Genomic DNA, 16,008 nt, shown 5'->3' with positions numbered 1-16,008 from the left:
GGGTCGCTCCTGCAGCATATGGAGGTTCCCAGGCTAGGGGTCGAATCAGAGCTGTAGCTTCCTGCTTACGCCACAGCCATAGCAATGTGGGATCTGAACCGCGTCTGCAACCTACACCACAGCTCATGGCAACACCGGATCCCTAACCCACCGAGCAAGGCCAGGGATGGAACCCTCAACCTCATGGTTCCTAGTTTGGATTCATTAACCACTGAGCCACGACGGGAACTCCATATAGTATTTGTCTTTTCTGACTTATTTCACTTAGCATAATACCCTCCAAGTCTATCCATGTTTTGCAGATAGCAAAATTTCATTTTCTTATCTTTTTTTTTCAATTTATTTTAAAACACCTGCATCATATGAAATTTCCCAGGCTAGTGGCTGAATCAGAGCCGCAGCTGAGGCCTATGCCACAGTCATGGCAACACCAGGATCCAAGCTGTATTTGTGACCTATACCACAGCTTGCCTCAGTGCTGGATCCTTAACCCATTGAATGAGGCAGACAACGATACATCGTAGATACTCCATAAAGATTTGATGGATGAGGTCAGTGCATATCACTTACATCTCTCCTATCTTCTCTTTCTCCACTGCTACTGGCCAAATTCAAGTTGTCAAGAGACAGTGTGGATTGAGGCTGAGAGCATTAAGTACCATCAACTGGGTTTCCACCTAAAACAGCACTGTAGTTTTGAGCAAACTATAAAACCTCAGTAAGCCAACCTCCCTCCCTCCATTCCTTCTTTCCTTTCTTTCTTCCTTCCTTCTTTCCTTTCTTCCTCAGAGCTGCACCCATGGCATGTGGAAGTTCTTGGGCCAGGGATTGAATCTGAGTTGCAGTTGCAACTTATGCCACAGCTGTGGCAATGTTGAATCCTTAACCACTGAGTGAGGCCAGCGATCGAATCTGCATCCTCATGGATACCAGTCAGATTTGTTTCTGCTGTGCCACAAAAGGAACTCCCCCATTCTCAACATTTTTATTCAACATGATGCTAGAAGTCCTAGCCAGACTCCGTCTAGGAGTTCCCACTGTGGCACAGTGGGGTAAGAAGTCAACTACAGTGGCCCAGGTTGTGGCAGAGTTTCAGGTTTGATCCTCCTAAAAAACAGAAAAAAAAAAAGCAAAAAAAAATGCATCTCAGATTCCGAGTTGCTGTGGCTGTGGCATAGGCCAGCAGCTGCAGCTCCGATTAGACCCCCAGCCTGGGAACTTCCATATGCCATGGGTGTGGCCCTAAAAAGACAAAAACAAAAAAGAAACAAACAAAAAAAGAAATTACCAAAAAAAAAAAGAAGAAATGACAAAGGAGATATCACAATCAATACCATACAAATACAAAGGATCATAAGAGACTACCATGAACAATTATACAGCAACAAAGTAGACAACATAGAAGAAATGGATAAATTCCTGGAAGCATACAACCTACCAAGATTGAATCATGAATAGAAAATCTGAACAGACCAATTACTGTAAGCATACTGAATCAGTAATAAAACCTTCTAACAAACAAAGGTCCAGGAACTGATGACTTCACTGTTTAATTTCACTAAACCCTTAAAGAACAAATACTAATCTTTCTCAAATTCTTAGACAAAAATCAAAGAGGAAAGAACACTTTCCAATTCATTTTACAAGGCCAGCATTACTTTGATACCAAAACCAGACAGATTTGCTACAAGAAAATTAAAGGCCCATATCCCTGATGAATATAAATGTAAAAATCCTCAACAAAATATCAGCAAACCAAATTCAATGGTACATTAAAAGGATCATACACTATGATCAAGCAGGATTTATTCCAGGAAAGCAAGGATGGTGCAACATTCACAAATCAATCAATGTGCTATAGCACCCTAACAAGATGAGGGATAAAAATTATATGATCATCTCAATAGAGGCAGAAAAAGCGTTTGACAAAACTTAAAAACAATTCATGATTAAAAAAAAAAAACTTTCAACAAACAGGGTATAGAGGAATGTACCTTAACATAATAAAGGCTGTATATGACAAGTCTACATCCAGCATCATACTCAACAGAGAAAAGCTGAAAGCATTTCCTCAAAGATCAGGAACAAGACAAAAATGTCTGGTCTCACCATTTTTTTTTTTGTCTTATTTTTAGGGCCGAACCTGAGGCATATAGAAGTACCAAGGCTAGGGAATCAGAGCTACAGCCACCAGCCTATGCCACAGCCACAGCACCTCGGGATCTGAGTCACATCTGTGACCTACACCACAGTGCATGGCAAATCTGGATTCCCCAACCCACTGAGTGAGGCCAGGTTTGATCCTCCTGACAGTGATTTAGACTAGGGGTCAAATCAGAGCTATAGCTGCTGGCCTACACCACAGCCATAGCATTGCAGGATCCAAGGCGTGTCTTCGTCCTATACCACAGCTCATGGCAACAGCAGATCCTTAACCTGCTGAGTTAGGCCAGGGATCGAACCCAAGTCCTCATGGATCCCAGTCGAGTTTGTTACCACTGAGCCAGTATGGGAAGGCCTCCTTTTTCATTTCTGATTTTATTTACTTTAATTCTTTTTTCTTTGGTAAGTTTAGCTAAATATTTGTTTATCTTTGCAAAAAAAGTTAGTTCTTATTTTCATTGATTTTTTTTTTTTTGTCTTTTCTAAGGCCGCTCCCACGGCATGTGGAGGTTCCCAGGCTAGGGGTCTAATCGGAGCTGTAGCCACCGGCCTATGCCAAGCCGCAGCAACGTGGGATCTGAGCCGCGTCTGCAACCTACACCAACAGCTCAAGGCAACGCCAGATCCTTAACCCACCGAGCAAGGCCAGGGATGGAACCTGCAACCTCATGCTTCCTAGTCAGATTTGTTTACCACTGTGCCATGAAGGGAACTCCCTCATTGATTTTTTAAATTGTCTTTTTATTTTCTATTTTATTTATTTCTTTTCTTTTACCAGCTGTGGGCTTTGTTTATTCCTTGAGACATAAATTTCGTTTGAGATCTTTCTTTTTTATTAATGTAGGCATTTATTGCTAAGAACATCTGTCTTAGAACTGCTTTTGCTGCATCCCATAATTTTTGTATTTTGCATTTCCACTTTTATTTTGCTCAAGTTATCTATTTCTCTTTTGATTTCTTTATTGACTCATTGATTATTCTGTAACATATTGTTTAATTCCCACATATTTGTGAATTTTCTAATTTTCTTCTTTAACTGATTGCTAGTTTCATATCATTATGGTCAGAAAAGATGCTTGATATAATTTCAATCTTCTTAAATTTATTAAGACTTGTTTTGTGGCCTAACATATGATCTATCCTGGAGAATGTTCCATGTGCACTTGAGAAGACTATGTGTTCTGCTAAAGATGGATGGAATGTTGTGTAAATGTTTGATAAGTCCATCTAGACTGATGTGTAGTTTAAGCCCAAAGTTCCCTTATTAATTTTCATTGTTGAAACTGGGGTATTCAAATTCCCTACTATTGGGAGTTACCATTGTAGCATAGCAGAAATTAATCTGACTAGTATCCATGAAGATGAGGGCTCAATCCCAGGCCTTGCTCACTGGGTTGGGGATCCAGCATTGTCCTGAGCTGTGGTATAGGTCACAGATGTGTGGCATAGATCCTGCATTGCTGTGGCTGTGGCATAGGTTGGCAGCTGCAGCTCCAATTCCACACCTAGCCTGGGAACTTCCATATGCCATGGGTGTGGCCAATAAAAAAAAAAATCCCTACTATTATTTGTTGCTATCTCTTTCTTCTTTTAGTTTTGTTAACAGTTGCCTTATACATATATTTAGGTGCTTCTATGTTGGGTGCATAAATATTTACAAATATTATAACCTCTTGACCCCTTTATCATTATATAATGACTTTTGTCTTTTATTACGGTCTTTGGCTTAAAGTCTATTTTGCTTGATATAAGTATAGCTACCTCTGTTTCTTTTGATTTCATTTGCATGTAATATTTTTTTCCATCCCTCACTTGCAGTTTGTGTGTGTGCTTAAAGTTGATTTGAGTCTCTTGTCAGCAACATATAGTTGGGTCTTATTTTTTAATCCATTTAGCCATTCTAAGTCAGAAAATTTAGTCTATTTACACTTAAAGTAATAAGTGGTAGGTATAGACTTATTACTGCCATTTTGTTTACTGTTTTCTGGGTTGTTTTGTAATTCCTTAATTCCTGTCTGCTGTTGTTCTCTTCCTTTGATTTGATAAGTGGTATGCTTAGATTTATTTTCTTCTTTTGTGTATCTACCTTTTTTGTTTTGTTGTTACTTTGATGCTTACGTGAAACACTTTATAAGTCTCTTTTAAGCTGATAACAACATTGAATACATACTAGAGCTATACATTTTTTTTAGAGCTATACATTTTTATACCCCCTTATATTTTATGTTTTTTGTGTCAAAATTTATCTGTTTTTACCTTGTGAATCCATAATCAAATTATTTTAATTATAATTGTATTTAAATTTTGTTAATCTTTATAGTAAATTATAAGTGATTTATCCAACATCATTACGGTAGGAGAGTATTCTGAATTTAACTACATATTTACCTTTACTGGCGAGATTTACACTTTCATATGTTTTCTTATTACAAATTAGCATCACTTTGTTTCAGTTTGAAGAAGACCTTTTAATAATTCTTATGCAGTCTTTTGGTATTGGAATCCTTCAGCTTTTGCTTGTCTGGAAAATTTTTATTTTTTCCTTCAACTCTGAAGGAAAATTTTGCTGGGTAAGTATTCTTGGTTGGCAGTGTTTTTCTTTCAGTGTTCTGAATATGTCAGGCCACTTGCTGCTTTCCTGCAAAGTTTCTGCTGAAAAAAATCTGCTGATAGTTTTATGGGGCTTCCCTTTACATAATGCTTTCTCTCGTTGCTTTTTAGATTCCCTAACTAAAATTAAAGTAGCTACCTCATTTGATTTTGACAAGTATTAAGTCATTATATAAAGCAATGACAACTCTTATGGCACATTGCAAGTGTTCAAAATTGTACTATTATAAGTTGTTTAACCTATCAGTTAAGGCAGAATTATTCTGTATTATTGAGTCTCAACTTCCATTTAGTGTGTTATTAAGAGTTTTCACTACCACAGTGCACTGAATCACCAAGGGGCAGAAAATTAACATTTCCTTTTGAAAAACTTTAAACTTGTTTATTATAAAAGCCATACATGCACTAGAGTAAAAAGAAAAATTCAAACAATATAGAAGCATGTATAATAAAAAGTAGAACCCCCCTTCCACACACATACACACAATTCATTCCTCAGAAGTAATCACTGTAAACAATTCTTTGTTTTTTACATGTATATATATATATACGCATATATAAATCTCACATTATATATATATATATAATTTCACATTCTTACCCAACAGAGAATGTAATCAGATACTATTAATTGGTTATTACTAAGCATTCTTATTTAACAGTGTGCACTAGAAAACTCTCCAAGAGTATGATATAGTGTTCTTACTCAGATTGAATACTTAATATTTTTAACAATTTTTTTTTTGAAAGAATGCTTTTTAGCTTTTTGAGAAAGTCTATGGGCTATACTTTCTTTCCTTCTCCACCCCCGCTCTCCCCAGTCTCAGCCCCCATAGTTTCTAGCAGTCAGATACTGGCACCTGCCCACCCACGCTTTCTTGGCTTGTGGCCAGCTGTGGTCCAACCGGCAGCAGAAAGTTGGGGTGCGGCTGTGGGTAGCAAAGAAGGAAGAGAAAACACATTTTCCATGAGTGGTCGAGAAAGAGCAACAAGAGTAAAATCATGTCAGCCTAAGGCAGCAGCACCCAAAAGTGTTTTGTGACATGAATATAAATAAAAGTTATCAGGGAGAATGTTCTAGAAGGGTTTAAAAAGCAGTGGATAGATGAACACCAGGATTTTAAAGTCGGAGCAACAGTTGCACAATCTGCGACGTGGGTGGTAAGAAAGGACTTGGGGTTCCTGTGGACAAACGTGTTCCCTAGAAGGGGGGTGGGGAGAGAGAGAGAGCAGTTGAGGCCCCCTCAGAGAAGCGAAATGGCAAGATAGCAAATTGGGCTCACTAGCCGGGAAGGACAGGGAATGCGCCACCCCTCCTCCCTGAAAACTCGACTTCATTGCCTCCACTTTCCACCTGCTTCCGCCATCTCACTGCTCTTAGCCCCATTGCTTCATTTCCCTTCTATGAGGGGTTTTGCTAGACCTCAAGCCCCAGCCAAGACTCTGGATGACTGATGTCTCCTCCTGACCACAAATGTATCTCAGTGGTTAGATGCTCAAACAACATCTGAAATGGAGATTCTGATAATCTTGGGGGATGTAGAAATAAATCTCTGGTTGTTGCCTCTTTCTTTTTGCTTATTCATTTAATCTTGGTTCCTGAATTGTTTCTACTTCCACCTGGACCAGAGTAAAAAGGTTATAGAATGGTTTAGAGCTTCTAAGTTAAGCTGTTAGAGGGGCCTGTGCCTCAGCTTACAGGCCTGGCTCAGAGCCCACACCCAAGAAAGCAAAATCATTCCTTGGGTGGAGCTTGCCTAGACATAGAGCTTTTCCCATGCCTCTAAGCAGGGGAAGCTTGGCCCAAGATTATATTGGGCAGATAATAAAGTTAAGGGCAATAAAACCAAATAAACCACCTACTTAGCAGCAATTTACTGTAGCCATTTCAACAAGGAGAGGTAAGATGGAGGGCTCCAAGGGCCCGCTCTCAAGTTCTTTCAAGTAGTGTCCTCTGCTGAGGGAACACTTTTTTTTTTCTGGGGTCTTGGCTTGACTGAAAGAGCCAAGTGCATTTACCCAACATTCAGTAGGAATAAATTAGCAGCTCAGAGGAAGGTCTCTGGAATGTGTACCCCTCTCGCTAATGCTATGAATGACACCACTGATCTGCTCGAACCTCTTAAAATCTTTATTTATTTATTTATTTATTTATTTTTGTATTTTCTAGGACCGCCCGAGAGGCATATGGAGGTTCCCAGGCTCGGGGTCCAATCGGAGCTGTAGCTGCCAGCCTACACCACAGCCACATCAATGTGGGATCTGAGCTGCATCTGCGACCTACACCACAGCTCACAGCAACGCCAGATCCTTAACCCACTGAGCGAGGCCCGGGATCAAACCTGAAACCTCATGGTTCCTAGTCAGATTCATTAACCACCAAGCCACGATAGGAACTCCATCCTCTCAAAATCTTTTTACCAGCCATAGAATTGAAAGAATTGAGGTCCATACATGCACTTTGATGTTTGTTGCGTTGCAGCGTTGTTTACAATAGCCAAGGTAGAGTCTGGAAGCAACCTAAGTGTCCATTGATAGAAGGATGGATAAGGAAGATATAGCGTACACACACAATGGACTATTACTCACCCATAAAAATAAATGAAATCTTGCCATTTGTGATAACGTGGATGGATCCTAGAGGGCATTATGCTAAGTGAAGTAAATCAGACAGAGAAAGACAAATACCATATGATCTCACTTACACATAGAATCTAAAAACACAAACAAACAAATAAGGAATTCTCTTGTGGCACAGCAGGTTAAGGATCCTGTGTTGTCACTACAGCAGCTTGGGTCTCTGCTGTGGCATGGGTTTGACTGTGGCCTGGAAACTTTCACATGCTGTGCGCACAGCCAAACAAACAGACAAAAAATGAAAACAGACATATAGATACAGAGAACAAACAAATGGTTGCCAGAAGGGAGGCGGATGGGATGGGAAGGGTGAAATAGATGAAGGGGATTTAGAGATAGGAATCTCCAGTCATAAAATAAATAAACTGTGGTGACATAATTTACAGCATAAGGGACATGGCCTATAATATTGTAATATTAATATTGTAATAACTTTGTATAGGGACAGATGGTTATGATTGCCATGGTGATTGTTTCATAATATATGCAAATGTTGAATCATTACATAGTACACATGAAACTAACGTGATATTGTACAGCAACTATATTTCCATTCAAAAGGTAAGTTAAAAAGAGAGGGAGAGAGTTCCCATTGTGACTCAGTGGAAATGAACCTGGCTAGTATACATGAGGATGCAGATTTGATCCCTGGCCTGGCTCAGTGGGTTAAGGGTCTGGCATTGCTATGAGCTGTGCTGTAGGTCACAGATGTGGGTCAGATATGGCATTGCTGCAGTTGTGGTGTAGGCGGGAAGCTGTAGCTCTGATTCGACCCCTGGCTGAAAACCTCCTTATGCCACACCTGTGGCCCTAAAAAGCAATAAAAAGAGAGAGGAAGTCCAATACCAATCTGTCTAGACTCAAGTCATTGTTGATTGATTTGCACATTGAAAATCAAACTTACTCTTTAAGATGGAATCATTTTCTTAGCCGTATACGTCATGGTGATATTAATGTTGCTTTTAAGGGATCAATTAAGAGGAAAAACATGAAAGATCAGTCTTAAAACTGCCATACACACACATGTACATATATATATATACGTCTACATATCTATATACACCTAGACATACATCCAGGTAAAATAACTAAATTAAGACATACCTCTAGGCGTTTCCATCATAGTGCAGTGGGTTAAGAATCTGACTGCAGCAGTTAAGGCTGCTGTGGAGGTGCAGGTTCGATCCTGGCCCAATGCAGTGGGTTAAAGGATCTGGTGTTGCTGCAGTGGTGTAAGTCTTATCTGTGGCTAGGATTCAATCCTTGGTCCGGGCCTGGGAACTTCCATATGCCATGGGGGAGGTCATAAAAAAAAAAAAAAAGACATATGTCTAAATAGCTTTTTTTTAAGCACTAGCAAAATTTTTCTATCAATAAATACTTGCTTTTTTCAATTTTATTTCTGCATAATACAAACTTCCCTAAATATCGCTTGATGATTGGGTCTCTAAATATTAAATAAAATATCTTTCTAATGGTTGTAAATTGTATTTTCTTTCTTTCTTTCTTTCTTTGGCCACCCTTCTATGGAAGTTCCTGAGCCAGAGATGGAATTTGAGCTATGGCAGAGATATTACTGGATCCTTAACCCTCTGTGCCACAGCAGGAATGCCTGTATTTTCTATATAAGAAGAGTCACAAAAGATTCAGCGACTGCAATTATTCTTTGGGGGACCGAGTTGTGGTTATGTGGGCACAGCCCTTTGAGGACACAGCAGGCTGGTGAACCTTTGCTTCAGGAAACCCTGCCCGGAAAGGCCAAGTTCAACCAGCAGCAGGGGATAACCCAGGCAGGGAAGGACTAGTCAAAAATACAAATTCCTGCCTTTGTCAGAATTCCTAGGAATGTGGGGATATTCTTAGTATCTCCCCTTTCCCTCTCTCTTATATCCAGTCAATTACCAACATTGATCAACTGGCTTTAGCTCCCACCTCCCCCTCCAATCCATCTGCTCTTCTGCCTCTTTCCTAAGTCAAACTGGCTGATTATTATGGAATCTTTCCAAGTGGGCTACAACCATCCACTTTTGACCCTGTCCCATCAAGTCCCTATATTATGGCCACATAGATTTTTTTTTTTTTTGGTCTTTTTATGGCCACACTTGCGGCACATGGAAGTTCCCAGACTAGGGGTAGAATCAGAGCTACAGTAGCCAACCTACACCACAGCCACAGCAACTCAAGATCCTAGCCGCGTCTGTGACCTACACCACAGTTCACAGCAATGGTGGATCCTTTACCCACTGAGGGAGACCAGGGATCGAATCCATGTCCTCACGGATACTAGTAGGGTTTGTTACCGCTGAGCCACGATGGGAAAGTCCACAAGTATATACTTAAGCAGTCCTTTTCCCCTTTAACAGTTTCCATTGGCTTCCTTTTGGCTCTTAGGTTGAAGATCAATATCTGCACCATGACCCGGAGGCTGTGACCGTGAATGTGACTCCACGTTCCACCCTCCAGTGTCCTCCGTACATCACATCACTATTCGCCTTTCTCTCCACTGCCCTGACTGCCTCAGGGCTCCTCACAGCTCAGGAGATTTGGAGACAGGGAAGAGCCAGGTTCCTGAATTTTACCCAAAGCTCCTTGGGTGGTTCTGTGCCACTGCTATGGTTGAAAGTAATTAGGAAGATGGAGCCACTGAAAACTTGCATTTGATAAGTTTGTGTCTGTGAGCATGAGGCTTTGACTCCAGATTATGAAGCAGGCCAGGAAAATTCTCAAAGTGGCAAGTCTTGGCCGACTTTCTAGAAGAGAAGGTCACAGTTGCTACTTCTGCTACCCAAAAAGGCTTTCTTTTTTTCTCTTTTTATGGCCACACCTGTGGCATATGGAGGTTTCCAGGCTAGGGGTTGAATCAGAGCTGCAGCTGCTGGCCTATGCCACGGCCATAGCAACACCGGGTCCGAGCTGCTTCTGAGACCTACACTGCAGCTTGCAGCAACCCCAGATCCTTGACCCACTGAGCAAGGCCAGGGATCAAACCTGAATCTCATGGAGAGCATGTCTGGTTCTTAGCTCACTAAGCCACAATAGAAACTCCCCCCAAAAAGGTTTAAAGAGTGAGTTACACACGATGCCTTGGGTGGATGCTTTTTTATTTCCGGGAAAACCTAATCCTAGCTAAAATATGCCATTCTGAGGCTAAGGATACATTCACAAAAGCTCTGAAAATTACCTTAGATGAAGCAAACCTGGCTGGGAACGTCTTTCTCTGACCTTTGTGTTTGTAGATTCCATTTAATCCTGTTATAACAGAGCCTGTTAAGTGGATTTGGATGTGCTCTGAGTCTGGTTGTGTTCCCGAAAGTGGACCACCAGGAAAGGTGAAGCCAGATCAAATGGAATTGCTCTTCTCTTCCAGTTCCATTCTAGAAAAATTCCAATATGTTGTCAAGTTCACTTTTCTGCAGATCTCTCATGAACTGCATGGGGAAAGCAGGATTGAATTTGTTTGTCCCTGCTATTTATAGCACCCACTGAGTCCTCAGCCAGCTGTGGGAGGATGTGACTGCGTTTAGATTCCCATCCAAGTTGTGTGTGACAGGATCTGGCACCCATTCAACAACTGCAGTTACTTGGAGAATAAGCACAAAGGGAAATAAATCAACTTTTCATGTCAGGATATCACACCCTCTCTAACGTTTTTTGGATATGAACGAGGCACTAACTATATAATTAACCTCGATCTTATCTCTTACAATCATATGACTGCTTTACCAGAAGGTGCTATCTCTAACACCAACAAATTTTATTTAACTAAAAAAAAGGAGCTTTCCAGACTAGACAAAAATGTTTAAAGAATGCTGATTTTTTTGATAGGCATATATGGGAAAGTTCCCAAAGTCAAATGTTCAAAAGAACATACAATGAAAAAAATATATGCAACTCCTGCACCTGTACTTCAGCCATCCAATTCCCTAGGCAAACATAGTAACCAGGGTTTTTTTTTTTGCTTTTTATTCTTTGTTTTTTTCCCTTCTTATTTTTTATTTTACAATTTTATTTATTTATTTGTGTTTTACTTTTCAGGACTGCACCTGCAGCATAAGGAAGTTCCCAGGCTAGGGGTCGAACTGGAGCTGTAGCAGCTGGCCTATGCCACATTCACAGCAATGCAAGATCTTGAGTCTTTTCTGTGACCTACACCACAGCTCATGGCAATGCCAGATCCTTAACCCACTGAGCAAGGCCAGGGATCAAACCTGTATCCTCAAGGATAATAGCTGGGTTCATTACCCCTGAGCCACAGGGGGAACTCCAATTTTTTTTATTTATTGAGGTTTTTTTTTTTTAAGGCCACACCCAAAACATATAGAAGTTCCCAGGCCAGGGGTGGAATTGGAGCTGCACCTGCAGCCTAGGCTGCAGCTTAAGGCAAAACTAGATCCTTAACCCATTGAGCCAGGCCAGGGATCCAACCCACATCCTCACAGAGACAAGGTTGTATCCTTAACCTACTGAGCCACAATAGGAACTCCTGCCTTTTTATTTTTTTTAATTCTAAATAGTCTTTTTAATTTTTTTTTCATTTTTAAAGTTTTATTGTAGTCAATGTCCAATGTTGTGATAATTAGTAACCAGGTTTAATTTTTCTGTCTAGAGAAATCTTTTAGACACACACACATACATACACACACACACACTCAGTGCTATACCTCTTGCTTTTTTTCTTTTTTTAAATAGTATATGCTAATTGCTCCACATAAACACATGGAGATGGGCCTAATTTCATTGCTCAGGGCTGTGTTTCATGCAATAATTTCCTTTTTTTTTTTTTTTTTTGGTCTTTTTGTCTTTTCTAGGCCCACACCCACGGCATGCGGAGGTTCCCAGGCTAGGGGTCCAATCGGAGCTGTAGCTGCTGGCCTAGGCCACAGCCACAGCCACACCAATGCGGGATCCGAGCCGCATCAGCAATCTACACCACAGCTCACAGCAACACCAGATCCTTAATCCACTGAGCAAGGCCAGGAATTGAACCCCAAACCTCATGGTTCCTAGTTGGATTCGTTAACCACTGAGCAACGACAGGAACTCCATTCGATAATTTCTTGAATTCCCAGTGAACCCTTCTTTACCATGAAGACCTTTTGTGGCTTCTCAGCTGTCAGGTATGATACCAAAAGGCCTCTGCAACCATCTCAATCAGACACCATTTTTAACCTGTATTCTCCACTCCAGATAGACTGACCTACTCTGGCTCTTGAATGGAGCACGAATCCCTGCTCTTTTGTTAACTTACTGTTTGGCTGCGCACAAGTGATCTCACTCTTCTGGCCCTTGGTCTTCTCATCCCTGAATTAGGGATGGTACAGGGAGGGGAAGTGGGTGGATCCACTTCTAAGTTCCTTTCAGCCCTGTTCTGTGAATCTGTGACCAGATGAGGTCAAAGGGCCTATTCAAGTCTACACTTTGATCTGCAATTTAAATCTTCATGGGTTGGAGTTTCCTTAGTGGCTCTGCAGTAATGAACCTGACTGGTATCCATGAGGATGTGGGTTTGATCCCTGGCCTCATTCTGTGGGTTAAGGATCTGGTGTTTCTGTGAACTGTGGTGTAGGTCACAGATGCAGCTCAGATCAGGCATTGCTGCGGCCATGGCATAGGCTGGCAGCTGTAGCTCTGATTTGACCCCTAGCCTGGGAACTTCCATATGCTGCGGGTGAGGCCCTAAAAAGCAAAAATAAATAAATAAATAAATAAATAAATAAATAAATAAATAAAAGAAGCTAGGCTTAGAAGTGTTCACATCTTAAATGTCAGGACAATTTAAAAATTGATGAATTAAATTTAAAAAATAATAATGTTGACTCATCTGTTGACAGAACTAGGGTTAGGATCTGGGTATCCTTACTTTGATTCTCCAAAAAAAAAGAGGAGAAACAGAACTTTACAGTGTGTTATTCATTGGAACTTGCTGCTCCATGAAACTACATGCACATAGGTTATTATGGTTTGTATCTTACTACACTTCCTCATTTGAAAAATTAGATTAATAAGCCAGCTTACTTCACAGTGTAGTAGAAAGACTACATTAGATGCCTATAGAGTCCGAGGAAAGCCCCAGGAACATAAATGTTACCTATAATTATTGTTTAAACATTTTCATAATGAAAGATCATTTTATGAATTCCCATCATGGCTCAGTGGTAATGAACCTGACTAAGATCCATGAGGATGCAGGATTGATTCCTGGCCATGCTCAGTGGGTTAAGGATCTGGCATTGCCATGAGCTGTGGTGTAGGTGGCAGACGTAGCTTGGATCTGGCATTGCTGTGGCATAGGCTGGCAGCTGCAGTTCCGATTCAACCACTAGTCTGGGAAATATGCCTCAGGCAAAAAGCAAAAAAAAAAGAAGAAGAAGAAGAAGAAGAAGAAAGGTCATTTTCTAATATAATCTCCCCTTGAGCTGATTTTTTTTAGTGGAGAGAGAGCCGAATTTAAAAATCAGATTTTGTTAAGGAAAGCACACCTACCCAAATGAACATCATGGCTACTCATTGACTTAGTCTTCATCTTAAAATGGGAGAATAATTCCTGGTTTTTGCCTATCTTTCAGTGACTACAGAAATTATGAAAATTTCAGTCATTCACACATATTCTCACGACTTTTGCCAAATCTGCCTACCATCTCTATTATTATTACTGTTTTTATTTAAATTGATCAACCTCTAATTTAAATATTTTGTATAGTTGTATTACAATATAAGACTCTTTAAATAAGAAGAGTTGTTCCTAGATCCCTTAGGGAACACTGTTACAGTGAAATGCATTGAGTTGAAAGATTAGAACACTTAGTTTCTAATCCTAGCTTTGCATTCTGCTCTTCATGTAATGTTGAGCAAGTTGTCTCAGTTTCTTAATCTATAGAAGGATGAGCACAATATGTAATTCACAATGTCTTGATGGTTATAAATAGAATCAGATAAGTGGAAACGCCTTGAAAGATTAAGACAGTGTATTTTATTAGTTACTGTTAAATAAAGGGAAAACTATCGTGTTTTGAGAAGAAAGTGGTATCGTTTTAGTCATGGACAGTTTATTCAGGAGGCTGGGAGGATGTAGAGATCAACACCTTGAGGAATGGATAAAGAACAATACACTGTTAGGTAGGCTGAACACTGCACAAAGCTGAACAAAATTACTGCAAAAGGGGCATAATCGACTTAAATTCACTTCAATGAAAAGAACATTCTTAGTACAGGTCTAACAATGAAACTGTGGCAAGTTTATGTGAAATTTTAAAAACATAACTTCAGAAAAAAAAATGAATAAAATATCTTCAGGAGTTCCCAGTGGTAACAAACCCGACTAGTATCCATGAGGACACGGGTTCGATACCCGGCTTTGCTCAGTGGATTAAGGATCTGGTGTTGCTGTGAGCTGCGATGTAGGTTGCAGAAAAGCCTCAGATCTGGCATTTGCTATAGCTGTGACATAGGCCTGCAGCTCCAATTCTCCATAGCCTGGGAACTTGTATATTCCGCAGGTGCGACCCTAAAAAAAAAAAAAACCAAAAACCAAAAAACAACACACACACACACACACACACACATATAGCTTCAAGTGTTAAAACTTAATCATATATATAATGAGTAAAAGGTATCTTAACAGTAATTAATGTTTTCTCTATTCCACTGCAATCATTAATTTTCTAAGACTAATACGATTTTCTTAACTTGCTCTCTAGAGTTAACGTAAACCAAGTCAAATCTCCCACATACTTATTACTAAATTGCAAAGCGTAAGAATAGTCAAGACTACAAGCTTCCCAGACTCAGACCATGCCTACTTTAAAAAAAAAAAACTTTTCAAAATGTATTCCCACCTTTCTCCACTCTCTTCACTTCCTTGACTACCTGCTGACCCCTCCTATTTTTGCTGGTGACCTTGCCTGCAGCTTCATAAAGAAACTAGACAGAGGAGTTCCCATCGTGGTTCAGCAGTAATGAACCCAACTGGTATCCATGAGGAAATGGGTTCAATCCCTGGCCTCGCTCAGTGGTTAAGGATCCAGAGTTGCTGTGATCTGTGGCATAGCCCAGCAGCCGCAGCTCTAATTGGACCCCTAGCCTGGGAACTTCCATATGCTGTGAGTGCAGCCCTAAAAAGACGAAACAAACAAGAGTTCTCAACTCGGCGCAGAGGAGACAAATCTGACTAGGAACCATGAGGTTGCAGGTTTGATCCCAGGCCTCGCTCAGTGGGTTAAGGATGTGGTGTTGCTGTGAGCTGTGCTGTAGGTTGCAGATGCGGCTCAGATCTGACGTTGCTGTGGCTCTGGTGTAGGCCAGTGGCTACAGCTCCGATTCAACCCCTAGACTGGGAACCTCCATATGCCTCGGGTGTGGCCCCCCCAAAAAAAAGAAAAAAAAAAGACAAAACAGACAAAACAAACTAGAGGGAACCTCCGGGGCCCCTGTCAACTTCCTGTCCCTGGATCTCCATGGCAACCCTGCCTTCCCCTTCTTCCTGGACCTCCTCTCTGGGTCTGGAGCAGCCTACTCTTTATTGGAACTTTGAACTCTCTGTAGCTTCTGCTTTCCCTGTGATTCTAATCTTGCCCTGGCTGCAGCTTTTTCTCATCAGCA

This window comes from Phacochoerus africanus, chromosome 6 (assembly GCF_016906955.1).
Source record: "Phacochoerus africanus isolate WHEZ1 chromosome 6, ROS_Pafr_v1, whole genome shotgun sequence".
Taxonomy (NCBI): domain Eukaryota; kingdom Metazoa; phylum Chordata; class Mammalia; order Artiodactyla; family Suidae; genus Phacochoerus; species Phacochoerus africanus.
The sequence above is the reverse complement of the archived record's forward strand: the minus strand, read 5'-3'. Positions refer to the sequence as shown.